General features: G+C 49.2%; 1 protein-coding gene and 1 long non-coding RNA gene across 2 annotated transcripts in view; one reads left to right on the top strand and one right to left on the bottom strand.

The window, feature by feature from the left end:
• The window catches only part of LOC121834129, a 474,916-nt gene that overhangs the window by 30,706 nt on the left and 430,825 nt on the right, over nt 1-13,385 (bottom strand). The gene's annotated exons all lie outside the window — the stretch shown is intronic.
• Nucleotides 5,009-5,906, top strand: LOC121834136. The gene is made up of 3 exons (XR_006077072.1): nt 5,009-5,326; nt 5,649-5,737; nt 5,819-5,906. It is a non-coding gene; the product is annotated as an uncharacterized LOC121834136 (long non-coding RNA).

The raw sequence follows: 13,385 nt of genomic DNA, 5'->3' as shown, positions 1-13,385 counted from the left end.
TACGTAGCGTTAACGTTTTCTCTTTGTCCGTGCCCCTGTCATGTTTGTATTTCTTTCTGCGTGCTCTATTTTTTTATATTTAATGATTCTGTGCATATTTAGTCATTGTCGACGCAGGTGTCAACAAACATAAAGCCGCCGCTTACGCTGCAACCGAAGTGACTCTCAGTTTTACGAGAGTATATCGCGATATAAAGTCATATATTAAACTCGAGTGAAGTCTCGAGAGGGTTGCTTCGACTGCCAGTGCACATGTCATCAGGGTAGGCAGAGCAACGACGTAGCTATCGCGACGCGAGAGCACACCGCGCCTCGATGTGGCCGGCCGCTCGCTCTGCGGAAATGTGAGCGTGGGACTCTCGAGCCCCGTTAGCTTACTGAAGCTGCTAGACCCTACTTTGTTGTCGCGAATCATTTGCCCTTCGAACGGTCGCGAAGCCGTTGCGCTCGGAGTACCCTACCCAGCATCTTTCAGAAACCGTTCGCGCAGCATCGCAACCCTCTGTCGGCGAGCGTGGGCGATTCATCGTGTGCTGCAATTCGGACGATGTGCTGCTCGGGCTGTCTTTTATGTGTAACTCTTTCGTAAAACAATTTGAAGTTTAAAAACGCGAACCTAACAGCGTACAAACAGTTTTAAATTTATTGATAAAAAATATATTTATATACTTATAGATATATTTGTGTACATCGAGCGCAAAAAATAGTCGCGCTTAGTTCTTCATTACATTATATTATATATTTATATATTATTATATTTACGTTATACGACGTAAAACATACTGTCTTCAAACTTGCCCCGTTTAGAACCACTTTTGGGCTGGAGAGCGTCTTTAGAAGTTCAAAAGCTGACCTTCAAAGAGCTGTCCTGTTAAATCGGTATTGACAGCAGGGTAGACGCTATGCGTGTTTAAGGCCAATCGTGTCTCCGGTTATGGTCACTTGACTACGGTCTCGAAGCTGGTGATAAGGCAGAGCACGGAACCTGCCTAAAGCCCAAGGTCACGCATAACATCTACTGCACTATCAACCTTGGGTAGAAGTGACAAATTCTCTCGCTGCGTTCATTGTTGAGATGCCCCTGGAGATTAGCCTTTTGTAAGCGCACCCCACCCCCGTTCTGGCCTGCTTGCTTTGTCCTCCTTCTCTTTTTTTCTCTCTCCCTAAGCTGAAGGCGCGGTAGACGGTCCGTACTCGCCGGACCAATGAACCGTACACGTTTTATCGCTTGAGTTCGCTCTCTGTGCGCGGGTAACGGCAGAAGCGTGATCACGTGGTTTGACGGATGACGCATTAGCCGTTGAAAAACTCGGAATGCCTGCGTCGCGAAGACCGGACCTAGTTTCGCGTGTGACGCGGCCTGCGGGGTGCGGGCCCGCTGTGGATTTCGCTTCTGTGGTAAATGGTATCTCGTTCGAAAAGTCCCACCCGTGTCGATTTCTTCATAGAAGCCCAAGACATTCTTGTGAATCGTTTAGTGTTCGGTTCGGCAAATGGCAGCGTGTGCTACATCGTGTTGAATCTTCACGGATCACTTCCTTCTGGTTTTTGTGTTTGAGGGGTTTTTGTGCAGTGCCCGTGTTTACATATATGTCGGATTACATCTTTCAAGTCCGGTATTTTCAAAGTAAGTGCGCTGCAACCTACTTGGTGATCATTGTCCGCTCTTGTATGGGTAATCTTCCGGATAACCTCTAGACTTGGGCAGGGCCTATCTCCTGGCAGCCGTTAGAATAAGTTTCCCGCAATCTTACCGACAGTCGCCTGCCATTATCTGTCTGAAATAATGTCACAACTGCAGGTAGAATGCTGACTTTTTTATTCTCCGTGCGTTTCGCGAAAACACGTTTCGTGGCCACCTTTTCGTCGACATTTTTGTTTCATCGACACGCGTTACGCGAATTGCGCGCTGTGGGGGCATTTCGTCGTGCGTGTATTCCTGAGGCGCAACGTTTCCTTGACATGCATTACGCGAATTGCACGCTGTAGGGGCATTTCAACGCAAGTGTATTCCTGAGGCGCGTGCTCACCGAACCAGCCCACCCTTTCACGCCGCTTCATGCCAAGTCTGAAGCTGTTCATTGCAAAAAAACAAAAAAGAAAAGAGGGAAAAAGATGTATTTTGAGTTTTTTTTATGAAACATCGCGTGTTGATGAAACGATCTGTCTATGAAATGTGGTTCGATGAACTGATTGCACCGCCAATGAAGGGCGAATAGCGGTAGAATTTGGGGGAAAAAATTCTTCCAGCTGCCGGGAGACTGGACACTCCACAATAATTACCCCGGTTTGTGTTTACTTTGCAATCTTCTTAGTTGTATCACAGTTGAATAGTACCTCTTCACATATTACAAATTGCTGATTTTGTGCCTGTCTACAGAATAAGCTGTGTGTAATAAACTTTTTGAAGATTTTAAAACAATCCCTTGTGTCTGTCTACCTTCCTTTTTGCAAACAACTTGGTGAATGCACTTGCAAAGAGCTGGGCGAGTGCAACGATGGCCAAAAATCAGCATAACGGCCAACATTGGATCGGGTCGCCCTTCCAGTGTTGTCCATTATTACGCCGGTTTTCGCCAATGTGGGAGCACCTTGGCTGGAACCATGGTTTAGCAATGGCCCAACATTGGCACCAATGATTGGGCCGACATTGGCTGGAACGATGGCTGAACAGCGGCCCAACATTGGCACCAATCACTGGGCCAACGTTGGAAAGGGTAGCGCTTCCAATATTGTCCAATGTTAGGCCAACGTCGGACCGACATTGGTGTGCTGCCTGGGTTATATCGATTTCCACCATGCCCGTAACATTTGCGCCTAGAACCGAGAGGAGTCGGACACCCACCCAACGATTCCGATGCTAGAGATGCCGCGGATCTCCCAGCTCCAATAGTCTGTCCTCTTGGCAGCCCGAGGGGGTGAGGAATCTGAATCTGCGCATTCCTGGCTGTCAGCCATGGTGAACTAGAAGGCTGGAGGCCCCCGACACTCTGCCCGAGGGCAGACACGGGCCACGGCAGCCGGTTTCAAAGCTGCGCCGGCCTCCGCTCTCCTCAAGCCTGTGATTTCTGCAGGGCCCGCCTTTACGTCATCGCACAGTGAGCAGACGAGCTATAGCGAACCAGAATAAGGCGGGTAGTGGAAAAAGCGGCGGCCTCCATGTGAGGCACTTTGTGTAGAATCTATCAGGTGGCACTGGCGTTCCATCCCGGACCACTTCTGCCGGCGGCGAGCCCGTTCGAAGCGTAGCTGGTTTCAACCTTAGTGGTTCATTACCACGGCCTGTATGTGTTTCATGGATGTTGCAACGTCTATGAATTAATGTTTAAAGTTTATTCGCGCAATGTAGCGATTTTGTGTTTTCGGTACGCTGTAGTGTTTGCCCTGGCTGGCTGGCTGGCAAACGCTCCTCCATACGGACCCGTCTACCTGCCTAGTCTTGCAAGGCACCCAGAGTATCTTGTCTTTTTGGAAATAAAGACCATAATTAGTATTCTGCTTTGATTTTCAGTTATATGCCCATAATAAATGCGTGTACCACTTTCCTTTGTTAAAGAACATGCCATTGTGAAAAATAATTGTTGAAAAGCGACACTTCCATTTGGAACGTGCTGAACGAAGGAAAAGTAGGTAAAATACTCGTAATCATTGCGGCACTCTTTGTGGCACTATTTCTGGAGTGTTGTAGCGTTCGACTTCCGCCGTCCGCCGCAGGTGATCAATCAGACGACTCTTTCCTTGGGGTCAAGCGGGGTTTATTACCATGACTCCTGGATCCCGACCTGGCCAAGACTCGGGACAGCAACTCCTGTCGGCCGCACTGGCCACCCCTTTTAAGCCCGTGCGTATGCAATGGGCACCGGGAGCCGCCCCCCCGCTAGTCGCCGGTTTGGCCGCCGTGTGGCGGGCCGAGCGCCCCACACCTCTCCCCCTTAGAGGTCGAGGTCTAAGATGGCCTCCTCGTGGGCCGGGTCGCGGAGCAGATCCGGGCGGAATCGGCGGAGCACCCGGATGGCCTCCGCGACTTTCAACGGGCGGGGAGCTGCCGGAGGTGCAGCAGGAGGTGGTGCGGCTCGGCGAGCCCAGTCCGCGGCGACGCGAGCTTGGTGCAAGGCGCCCGCCAGGTGGATGGGGTGGTGCAGTTCCGGCACTCCGCAGACGGGGCACAGCAGGCATCGAGGCTCAGGCTGTAGAAGCTCTGTCGAGCCTGCTTCCTCGCCTTCATGAGGGCCTGAAGACTGATGTTGGATGAAGCTCTCCTGTCGTCGCCGAATCCACCCTGGAGGTCGTGGAAGACGTGATCTTGCGCGAACCGTCGGAGCAGCGCCCCTGTGTAGATGCGCAGTAGGATGGATGAGATGGTGATGGGCCTGAAGTCTCCGCCAGTAGTGGCCGAGCGGGACTTGGGTATGAAAACTCTTGGCCACCTTGAGGTCCTCGGGAAGCATAGCGAAGGCCAACCAGTTGGTGAAAATGATGGCAGGAATGGCTGGTGGAATCTCGAAACCTCGTTCAGGGTAAGGCCGTCCGGGCCAGGGGCAGTCTTTGCGTCGGTGTTCTTGAGCACTCTTTGGAGCTCTCCTTCGGTGAACGGCTCCACCTCTACGTTGAGTACTTGTTCGGATGTTATGAACCCGTCAACCGGTCTTGATGGTGTAGACATGAGAAGGTCGTAGACCCGGTGGAGCTCCGAGAAGAGGACTGCTGGGTCAGCCCAGTCCAGCCCCAACTCGTCGACGAGCACCTTAGGCCCCAGACTGTACAGCCGTTGATGTTCTGCATAGCGTTCGTGACGGCGCTGGTTACGGTTCTTGGCTAGACGACGCTTCTTTTTCTTGCTGCCCTCGGTGCCTCCCCTCTCCCCAGGTCCTCTCCTATCTTGATGGGGTCCAGCAACCCTTGAGCGATGGTGACAGGGGTTCCTGGTGCGGGCTGCAGACGCACCCAGGCAGATCCGGCGTCGTGAACGCGGACCGGTTGAATAGGAACCGGCTGCTTCTGTGCCGCCGCCTTGAAGGTCTCCAGGATCTCCTTGTAATGGCGTGTATTTCGCTGCCCTGTGATTCCCTGTGAGGACTGGGTGGTGAATACCCTGGCAAAAGCAAGGTTCATATGAGGGTGGTCCTTGCAGGTGATCTCTGCCCTGGCCAGTGCCGTCAGTTCCGAGACGGTCCACCGCGCGTTGAACTCTGCTGGTGGAAGAGAGTTTGCGGTGCCAATGTACGTGTGACCTCTGCGATGATGGATTTAGCAAAGGGACCAGGAACGATGACAGTTGGCGGGGTGTCTGGCGAGGGGCCACAAAGGGATGAAGTTCGGAGTAAGGGTGAGACATCCTTTCCCCGTCGCGTGCCGAGCTCCCTGCGCATCGCCTCTGCGCACTGGGGCATCAGACGGTAGTCCCGGACGCTCTGCCATGTTCTTCTTAGCATCAATGCAGCGAGCTCTTCGTCACTACGCATGCACAGAGAAGCCTGGAGCTTGCACAGCACGAGTGCATGAGTGTCCCTCTCTGTCCAGGGCCTTGCCTCCGGTGTAGGGGGGATATCTCGGGGGGTGACCGGGGTTGGAGAATGATGTATGGACTTCTCGCTTCACCGCTGTGGTCTTGGCGTGGTGAGGGGTGATGAGGGTATGTCCGTCTGCAGGCCGGAGGAATCTTGCACTGATGGCAGTGGTCCCCCTGGAGTGGCAGTGGGGGGCTCACCATGTGCAGGAACCCTGGAGTCCGGCCGAGGTAACCTGCTCCGCAGCTGTTCTTGCTGTAGCAAGTCCCTGTACAACTTCCGCCCCCTGATGCCCTTGATGGTTTGCCAAGGTACCCCTGCGTACCCCTTGGCGAGTTCTTTGTTGGTAAACTTCATCTTGGCGGGCATCGACAATTCTTGGACCGCCAAAGTCCTGACGTCCTCCGTGGTCCAGTCACCTGCTGGTGGGAGACGCAAAGCAGGGGTGCTGGTTGTGAAGGGCATCGACATGTCTGCCCTCTTGGAGTCCCGGGAGAACTCTGGGTGCTCCTTCTCCTCGGTGTGACTTGCAGGGGAAGGAGTGGAAGCCTGCGGAAGCTCGTTGCTGGCCACACTGTTTGAGTCGGCGTTCGTCACTACGGTTGAAGTGGGCGATACTAATGGTTTCTTCCGACACCTTGTGTAATGAGACGACATGGAGGTGCTCTTGGTGTACGTTTTGGCGAGGCAATAGAAGCACCTCCGTACGAAGTGACAACTATGAACATGTTCGTAGTGCCCCCCAGAGAGATGCGAGAAGTTAGTCGTTTGTCGCACAGGTGGCAGACAATCTCCTCTGAGGGATACAGCCTCTCAAAGGTTTGCTAACACGCTAGGTGATGGATGAGTCCCTGACATGCTGAAATAAATAGGAAAAAAAAATATGAAGCACTATTCCCCCAGCCGCTTGCGACACAGGGTATTTGTATTTAAGTGTAGGCTGTGAGGCCGAGAGGGAGAGCCTGGTAATGTGGCCTGTGCTGTACAGGCCACAGTAACTTGTTCAAAAGGTACAAAGTTCCCTAGAGCACTAGATTATACTAGTCCTGCAGACTACGCCACTACATGTAGTGAAAACCAGCTAGTGGTGCCCTGCGTAGCCCCAAAGCGTAGATCCGATCCACAGGGCTGCATGCCGAAGCACAAAAAAAAAAAAAAACCAAAAAACCATGTTTACTGCGCCAAAGTGCCGAACTGCGCTTGATTACGAACAAAAAACCTACAAATGTTGCTAAAAGAAAGAAAAGAAAAGTGAAAAGACGTTTTTCTCTGCTGCTAGTCTAACAGAGGTGGTGAAATCCACGGGTGGAACGTATTGCCCTCTGTTGATGGCCGGCGCAACTAAACAAAGTTGCATGCGCTCCCAGTTCGCGTGCAAAGTTCGAACTGGAAACCGGCAGAGCTGCCACGAGAAAAAAAAAAGGATGGCAGTGGGACCAGGGACTTTTGTGCGTGGTTCGACGCACGGAGACTGAAAAAAAAAATGTTTAGTGTAGGAACCAGCGGTCCACTAGCGCCTAGCACTAACTCCAGCAGCCAAAAAACGAGTGACCGTTAAGGGGTGAAGAAAGCCTCAGCGGCCGGCTGCTCACACGTTTGGAGAGGTGCTGAAACTGCGCTGGCGGACTTGAGAATCTTCCAAGAGCAGCGGGGGGTACCCGGCGGTGTCCGGGAGCACGCAATAGTCGTGGAGGCGTGCGGACCTGGCCAAAGGCGCGATCGCCGGGAACTCGGCTCGCTAACCAAACGCAGCCGAAACGAAGCTGACTTTCTGTTTACCCACAAAATACCCAAGGCATTTGGCTTTTTTTTTTTTTTTTTAACGAGTAGGACTTGTGCACAAAAATCGTTTCCTCGCCCACCCCTTCGCAGAGGCATCAGGCTGATCTTTGGCATGAAGTCTGGAAGTCCTTATCCTCTCCAAGGGAGAGGGACCCACCAATAGCCCCATGGCAACACACAACCGCCGGGGCGCTTCATCGCCCGTGCACCACGGAGGTCATCTGCTGATGCCGACGAAAGCACCTGACCCCCCCCGAAGGCAAAGTATAGTCAATACCTTAAAATCCCGTCTACCAAACCCAAGATTGGTAAGAGCTGCAGCACTTTTTGGCGACCAAACACTTGATATATATGTGATAGTCAAACTAGTCACAACCGGTGCAACACTATTGGCCCCTTTAATAATATCCAGAAGCTCTGGAACACTATAGTTTGCACTTTCCGCTCATGTGCGGCATCTGGGGTGGAATACGTACCCACCACCTGTGTATCAACCACAGTCATCTGACTACCTCCTGCAGTAACGAGGTCTGGCACATATTTCTGTGTTGCGGTGTGGCACTCGGGTTCTACCAGCACCTCCCATCCCTTTTCTTTCAGATGACAAGGAGCATACTGCACTAAACTATCATGTCGTTTGATTCTGGCACTGTGCATGCAGAAGCAATTTTGCGTAATGTGTCCCAGTGACTCCGCGGAGTCACAACCGGCCCGACGAGTCAAGACGTCCCGACCCCTTTTAGTCCTAGTCATGTGAGGAAGCGCATTTGCCCTCGTCTTTACCAAATCAATGAACCTCTTTCCATTCATCGGACGTGTACCTTTTCCAACCCACACCTGCGAAGACGGTACACGTGAGCACTCCTTCAGGGCAGCACCGTCTGCACTCTTGTGCCACTCTCTCGCCCAAAACCTGGATACAGCACCCCTAGATCGAAGCACCTTGCCCTTAAAGATGACCGACCGTTCTAGTCAATCTTTCAAGTCGACCATGTGCGGCAGCTGCAAGGCCACGGCGCACGCAGGATGCGATGACGTGCCCAGTGCCAACAATCTATGCAGTGCCATACCTGGTATGGCGGTACGTAAACAAGGGGCACCAAGAGAGTCATAGTTACTCCCGCCGTTTATTCGCGCTTTGATGAATCTCCTCACGTTGACATTCAGAGCACTGGGCAGAGATCACATTGCATCAACACCGACCGGAGGCCATTGCAGAGTGTGTCGGTCATATCGCTTTAGGTTCCGTCCACAGGGACCAGCAGCCATCTCCCCCTTTCAGCCTTCTCCTCCCATTTACACATAATGCCCCTTTAAATTGAATATAAATTGGAACTAAATTTATTGGTAGCTCTCGACTGAATTCAAACCCATGTGCCCACAGTTTGGAGCGCGGTGCTTTAACCACTCTGCCATCGGCAAGAGTTCATAGCCGCTTCCAAGAGCGGGGTTTTATATCCACGGTTTTCTTTTTCAGGGGAGCACTAGCAGCACTGCCAAATTTCTGAATATGGCACATGATCACGTAACATTATATGACCACATAAGTTACCTAATCACGGAGATTACGGGATCATGTGTCACCTAAGTTCAGGCCTAATTAAATCATGCAAGTGCTAAGTAGGCCAGCATGATTACAAAATGATAACCAATACAGTAAAACCTCGTTATAACAAAGTTGAAGGAGCAGTCGAAGTTATTTCGTTATAACCATTAGTTTGTTATAGCCAATGTCCATTTCTCCATACTATTAGCAAGCAAGGGGAATTATGATTGCTTTGTTATATCCATTAGTTTGTTATATCCCATTTTGTTATAACGAGGTTTTACTGTAGTGTAAGGTTACGTATCGCATGTCACGTAAGATTAGAAATAAATGGAGCGTGCAAGGCTTAAGTAGGTATGCGTTCTTACTCTTCCTTAGCGGATGGGAGTGAAGAATGCACGAAGCAAGAGGCAGGCAGAAGATGAGGCTGAGCAGCCATGAACATTGTGCCCAGCAATCCCCATATGCACAGCACGCACATCATGTGTATGGTAGAGCTTGACACATTTTGTGCTTCTAAGGCTTTGACAGGATAGTCAAGCTTGGGTAACTTTTTTAAAGTGCAGCTTTTAGACGCCCGTTTCCGGGTTGAGCGGCGTCGGCATTGGCGTAAACGCGTGTTGCATTATGAAACCTTTCCCGTAATGACGTCACACTTGAAGTCTAGCTCAATTTAGCAGAAAAAATGTAACGGAAATTTTTCTGCTAAATTTAACGGGGAAATCGACATCACGTGGCCTCAACACCAATTAAGTTTCCCCGCTGAATTTAGCGGTAGAGTTTCGGTAAATTTCCCGCTGAATTTAAGAAGAATATTTCCCGGCTTTATTTAGCGGGTAAATTTTCGCTTAATTTAGGGGGAAATTGAGCGGAAATTTCCTGATTAATGGGAGGGAAGCAGGAGAGGAGGAGGAAAGGGTATGGAGGGGGAGCAGGGACATACCCTCCCCTCCCCTCCTCAAGAGCTGCGCTCTAATTTTACATTACAGAGAATTGTGAACGTCTTTCATATTTTTTTCTGTTGATCTACACTATTGCCATCGCAACATTAGAATTGCTAATCTTGTGAAAAAAAGTTCCTAATTTACCTTGCCATCAGTGACTTCAAACAGATGCGGCTCACTGACTGGAACAGCAGTGACTGCAGCAGCAGCGACTGTAGCAGCCTGCCCTCGTTCAGGCACTGTTAATATAAGCATCATTGATGAGAGACAGCTAAAAAACTGCACTTCGAACTGATCACCAAACCTATTCGAATCCAATTAGCATAAGCCTCAAACCTAAAGATTGGGATCTGTAAGTCGTGGAAATTAGACAAAAGAAATCAAAATGAAGTGTGAACAAAGCAGATGTTACATGACGTCTGACTTTAGCAGTAATATTTCATTTTTCCCACTGCATTGAATCGTTTTCACCCACAAGGCAGGGCAAGAATAGGACAGAGCGCTCCGTCTTATCCTGGTCTTCCTATTCTGATTTTGTACAATTTTACCTTATATACCTCTTATGCTGTTTTTGCACTCATCATATACAACGAATATTAACTAGCAGAGCTTTTAGCATTATCATAAAGTTCCGGTCTTGCAGCTGAAACGTGACCCCCCCCGGCGGAGGGGGGGGGGGGGGGAGGCAGGCGGCGGGCGGGGCGACGGGCGGCTGCTGCACTGCCACTAAGCTTGCAGTATTGGGTGACGAAAATCTAGCTCTTTCCTTCGGAGCACAAGAGACAGAGATAACAATGAGTGTCCTTGTGATCCTATATGACTCTGACTTACCGACTACTATATCTGTTGTGATGTGTCCCAGCCTATTGTGGCATAAACTTCGTCACCCTTATTATAATGATCCGCCTTCCATCTGGCCCCCTTCATGCCCGTCACGAGAAATTAAGTAAACTAGTACCACTGTATACTGGAAACAAATTAATTTTCACGAAGACCTAATTTTCACAAATCGTCTACATTTTGCAAAAAATAGGTCTCACAAACTATTTGGCTAAAATGTGAACATACAGAAAGCTGTAGTGAGGTCCTTGCGGATTGCAAAAATGGGTACCAGTAATTATTCCAGCTCTTCAGCTTCAGTCGAATTCGCGAAAAATGGAGCCCACGAAAAATAAGTCATGTACAAATGCTTTGTTTTCCCTCAATTTGAAACTTGGCGATGACACAAGCATCAGTGGCCATGGCAGAGGGTTTTGTGGTGCTGGTTGCACCATTTTGCGTAAAAGCAAGTTTTCGAAACTTCGAAGTGGTCGAACTGGTCTTTTGGGGCTCCTCCCTTATCTTTCTGGAAATCTGTCTTATGCACCTTATGACCGGAGATTATGGCGAAGGTCCCCATGACCTGGAGATACAAGAAACAACCCCCATGGTTCGCCGAGCCTTTGGTACAACACTTCCTATGTGCACTGTGAAATCTAATGTTTGTGTGAATGTAATTTCTAAGCTTGACAAAGAGTCATACATGGTAGGGGCTCACTGAGCAAATGATAGCTCGATTTGCCCACCCTGTGGGGCCTGCTAAAGCGCATCACGGCACTTTTCGTGGTGTGCAGCCGCTAGCAGTTGTTAGTCACCCGGCACTTTATGTCTTTGATGTAGTCCTGGAGAAGGAGGCAGGTGTCAGTAAGTGGAGCCAGCATCGAGGTGTGGTCTGCGTACTGAACGAAAGAAAATCTATCATCCTGAGGCATGTCATTGACAAGAAACCGGTGCTGTGGCACACTGGAGGGGACGTTCATCGTAGCTCAGTGCACACCTTGGTAAACAAATTGTGGGATTTTTCCCTTCAGTTAGTTTGGCAGCCACTTGAGAAGGAAGCCATGAACGCTGGCGCCTGACATTTTATGTAGCAGGAGATCGATGTTGAGGTCATCGAACGCGTAACTGAGATGAAGCCGTAGAAAATCTTTCTTTTTGCGACTGCCAAGATTGTTGCTTACAAAATGACACGGGGTCGCCAGGACCGTCCCACAGCTGCGGGCGTGCCTAAAACTGTGCTGTGTCTGCAATAAGTATCCAGTGCTCTCTAAAAATCGAGGAACTGACTGTTCAGTATGCATCCTAATGTGCGGTAGATGATTAATGTTATTGAGGTTGGACGCTAATGCTTGACGTCACTTGTAGGCTTCTCTTTCCTTTCGTGAATAGGGGTGAGTAAGGCGTGTTGCCAGGTGGTAGGAACAGCTCCCTCATCGAAAATACTTTGATGTAGACAGCTGAGGGAGGGATCAAACTGTACTGCGTTATCATCCTATAAAAGGCAGGTGCCACACCATCTGGACAAGGGCATTGTGATGGCTTGATCTTAGACACGGCTGTTCACAGTTCTTCCTTTGAAAAAATGATCCCCTTCACGCATGGTGCATCATTGTCAGATGGTGTGGGTGCGAAAGCAGAAGATTGTGACGACTCCGTGGTTCGTTGGTGTTGCAGACAGTGTTAAGGGCTGGGGGACAGCAAAGGAAGGTGGCCAACTCTGCTGTTTCTAGGAGAACCTTCTTGAGGCATCTTTCGTCTTCTTCAATGTCGGTTTCAAACCTAAGTTCCCATTCAAAAGCAAGCTGAAATATAAATATATGTTACAAAGTTTCGCAGGCACATACTGGAGTGTACACGTAACAATACTTCCCTACCTGAGAACCCAGTTTGATTTTTTTTTGGAAGCTAATTGGAAAGCCGAAATCCAGAATGGAGAATCTTGATTCAATTCTGGAAATGTCGGTTCCAGATTGGAGAATCTGGATTCGGTTCTGGAAACGTCAGTTCCTAATTGGAGAATTTGGATTTGGTTCTGGAAAAGTCAGTTCCAGAATGAAGAATCTGAATTCCGCTCTGGAAGTTTTCAGTTCCAGAATGAAGAATCTGAATTCTGCTCTGGAAGTTTTCAGTTCCAGAATTAAGGTAGTGGAACCATCACCTGAAAATTGATATCCAGTTACGCCATGTGATACATATTGTGGGAAAACAAATCCAGGAGGAGAAACTATAGTGGTCACATACTGGGTTTTTTTAAAACCACCTAGGTATCTGGCTCTATACTTGGAACCTCCATTCAGGGATCTGTTCTGTTAACTTATCCCCAAAGCCAGTTTGTGCAAACTGAAATGAATATTGAAAACAAAATGTGGTTCCTAGAAACCTGAATGTATTGTAAAAGACCCACTTAGCAGAAATTCGCTGAAAAACCCTCAGGCATCCAGGTAAAACATTTCGCGAAACAAAAAATCTCGGATATGTATGTCGTTTATATTTTTTTAGTTGTTAGGCTGGCCCAACAAAGTGCAAGCAGCTATGGAAATTTAAGTTATAGGTATTACATTTGGTGGCAGAGTTGCCTATTCTGTAAAGCATATATACGAGTTTGTGGAAACTGGAAATAATATAGAACAAATGGAATTCCTGCCAACCAAAACTTGCAGTATGCCTAGAATTGAAAATGCTCAGCCCAGCTAGTGGATAGTGAAATTGATATAGAGCTGTCTTAGCTAAATGTCGACACAGGTTTTTTAGTGGCATCACCTACTGCTATTATGTCTTGCTAAGACG

The sequence above is a fragment of the Ixodes scapularis genome, unplaced genomic scaffold, assembly GCF_016920785.2.
Source record: "Ixodes scapularis isolate PalLabHiFi unplaced genomic scaffold, ASM1692078v2 ptg000597l_1___fragment_1__unscaffolded, whole genome shotgun sequence".
Lineage (NCBI taxonomy): Eukaryota > Metazoa > Arthropoda > Arachnida > Ixodida > Ixodidae > Ixodes > Ixodes scapularis.
This window is presented reverse-complemented; position numbering and strand designations above follow the sequence as displayed.